Source organism: Triticum dicoccoides, chromosome 3B, assembly GCF_002162155.2.
Source record: "Triticum dicoccoides isolate Atlit2015 ecotype Zavitan chromosome 3B, WEW_v2.0, whole genome shotgun sequence".
In the NCBI taxonomy this organism is placed as follows: Eukaryota; Viridiplantae; Streptophyta; class Magnoliopsida; order Poales; family Poaceae; genus Triticum; species Triticum dicoccoides.
Genome location: NC_041385.1, coordinates 729610390 through 729613581, shown reverse-complemented (window position 1 = coordinate 729613581; position 3192 = coordinate 729610390). Strand labels below are relative to the sequence as shown.

The 3192-nt window shown below is 46.0% G+C and overlaps 1 non-coding gene across 1 annotated transcript; it reads left to right on the top strand.

Annotated features, from left to right (window-relative positions):
* The first annotated feature begins 1456 nt into the window (after positions 1–1456).
* On the top strand, positions 1457–1529 carry TRNAA-AGC. Its single transcript has one exon. It is a non-coding gene; the product is annotated as a tRNA-Ala (tRNA).
* Positions 1530–3192: the final 1663 nt, after the last annotated feature.

The following is a 3192-nucleotide window of genomic DNA, read 5'->3' as shown; positions in this document are numbered from 1 at the left end:
TCTCTCGTTGCTAGATGAACTCATAGATTGATCTTGGTGAAGCGTAGAAATTTTTTATTTTCTGCAACGTTCCCCAACACGGCGCCTACAGGTAGGGGACGGCGCCCGCGGGCGTCGCCGCCGTCTTGGCCGGCTGAGTCGGCCTGGATTTCTCCGGGCACTACCCCGCCCCCCGCCCCAACTTCAAACACGGCGCTTGCAGCCAGGGACGACCGATGACCGGATCTGAAAGGGGATCTGAGCGTTGGAGGCGAAGGCGCCGGATCCGGACGAGGGCCCCCGCAGCCCGGCGTCCAGCAGCCTCCACCCGCCGCCACCTTGCCGCCCGCGCGGCCAAGGCAGCCGACCAGCACCCGCGGCTGCCGCTGGCTGAGAACGGCGTCGTGCCACCACTTGAGGTCGCCGCCTCGGCTCCAGAACCCCCCGCGCGCGACGGAGCAGGCAGATCCTCGCCGCCACCTTCCCCGGCGGCCGTGCGGCTTGCCGGCGACCCCCTCCGGTGGCGACGAGGTAGAGGAGAAGGGGGAGGGAGGCCGGTGGCGGCTAGGGTTGGCGCCGGCCGAGTCGCCCCTGCGGGAGCGACGCGGGGGCCCTTTTTTTTCCCGTGCGTGTGTTTCAGGAATCATCTTTCATTCTCGAGATTCTAGGAAGGGGATCATCTTTCATCCTTAAGTTTATGGGAAGGGAATCATCTTTCATCTTCAAGATTTTTTGGGGGGAACATCCTCAAGATTTTGTTGGAGAAAAAATGTAAGACTGTAAAGCATGTCATGTTGAACACTAGCTAATGACGATGATCGTGCACTTACCAACCATGGAGAAGTGCGTAATCTCCCTACCAGGATCAGCAAGCCCTGCCGTGCTGCCTTGATGCAACCACGAGCCTCTGTGGCCAGCCAGGGAACACACTTCTTCCGCGACGCCTCTCATTCCCTAGTATCCGTTGGCTGCTAATGAAATGCATGGAAAACTAGAACATGATCGACAGATTGTTGAACGGTGCCGTGATAGATCTACCTCAAGCTACCTGCCTCGCAACTTCTCTAGTTCTTTCTTTTCTGTCTTTCGTATTTAACTTCTGACTGTTTCTCTCGACCTCTTCTTTGGGGCTGAGCAACCTCTTCTTCTGCTCCTCCTCTTTGCACCCTCATTGATATATCTTGGTGTACGTCAATTAAGGGCCGCGCCACTGTAATATTCACCCCTATCAATGCAAAGATATGCAATCTGCGTATTCGTGAAAAAATAATGTTTCTATCCACCTTTTTGGCAACGAATGCTCTGGTCTGACACTGTTTTTCCACATGGAACATCAAGCCTTGGTACTACTTCCGTAGAAAAAAGAAACAATGTAGGGCACTATGTTTTGATAGCTCCCCCAAACGAACAAGTTCATATAATCCCGTTATTGTTAAATATAGTACATTACAAAGCATAACTAGACCGCTCACACTGTGGGGATGTAGCTCAGATGGTAGAGCGCTCGCTTAGCATGCGAGAGGTACGGGGATCGATACCCCGCATCTCCACTTTATTTATGTTGTAATATCTCTATTTTTTTCTTTTGAGGGATTGTAGTTTCTATGTTGATTGTTGAAAGTTTTTTTTCCACGCAAGCGTAGTACCAGTGGGCCGTGCAAGTTCTTTTTCCACGCAAGCGTAGCACCAGTGGGCCGTGCAAGTGCAAGAGTCTGCCAACTTTGCGGCCATGGTTCGCTTCATAAAATTAGAAAATCGATTCAACTAAACAAAAAAGGGTTCGCTTTGGAAAATCAAGAGCATGTTGAGATGCACGCAAGCAAAAGCATCCGTTTGCCTTAAAAAACAAAAGCATAATGTTTTTCTCCCGAAATGGAACAACTGGTTCCGTTAGGCTACTGGCTCAGCTAAGTCACTGGCCACCAAGACATTTTGATTGACTGGTACAGATTCCACGAGAAGCCATAGCATGAGCTACTTTATCACAAGCCCGAGTGCTAAAAGAGTAAACCATCGAATTAAAGTTTAAACGGAGGAATGGCTGTAGGTCTTGATATATAACACCCTCCGGTGTCAGGTTTTGCCGGTACAGAGCATGTGCAAGTAGTATGTCATCCATCACACAACGACCACAAATATGATTTCCATTGAAAAAGTTGAAAACAAAACCATCAATTTTCTACCATATAATGACACTCACAAGCATCCGTTTATCCTTCTCAAAGTTTCTAATCCTTTAGAGAATAACACGGTCACAACATTGACACGGTCTTCTGCAACTTTGATCTTTATTCTTGGCTAGATTATTTAATTCAGCAGCTATATTACACACGCATGATACTTATCAGACTAGCTTAGGCGGCAATCATAATGCTTGCCACATGCTTGCAATTTAAACATTTGCAAACACTGATTTGTTCTACTGTATAGTCCCCATTACACAGAAAAAAACTAGGATGGGATCGTGTTATAATTGTCCTATAAAACATTGATTCACATCAAAATGACAAGGTCAATGTTGCCAATTAATCAGTATGATTGGTGGATGTACATGTATGCATGCCCAACTACCCATGATTTCTAATCTCTCTTTCTTTTCCAATACCACTTTGTTTCCCCAAGTCTCCTATTTTCAATTGCATTTCACAATTGATCTAATTTTTCTCTCCTGCCATGCACTCCCTAGACTAGCTTCTATTATTTCCTCACTTGTGATCTATTTGATAGCAACAGCAGAAATTTGTGGCAACTGGTAGGTCATCAAACTTGCTGCCATAGGGGATATTGAGCAAGATATATATGTGCGCGTGACATTATGGATATTGACATGGTAGATGGGGGTGGGCATCTGCTACCATTTTGCAATGATTTCATGTTGGTAGGTAGTAAATTTATGAGCATGCGAGTGACTTATGACGCATCATTATAGTATCATTGGGTTTTATTGACTCGAACGCAAGTCATGAATGTTAGAAGAGAATTGTTGTGTATCTCTTGTAGTTCAATGCAGGCATGCACAAATGTGTTGTAATGATTCATTTGTTAGATTTCTAGCGCTTGGCCACAACTTATATCCCATGTACATGCTGAAATCGTGAACGAGTCAGCATGGCTAATTCACAAGTAAATTAATTTGTATTGTACACAAATACTTTCAAACAATTAACATATACTATTTTAAGGCAGTTTAGAATAGCATACATGGTTAGTTCC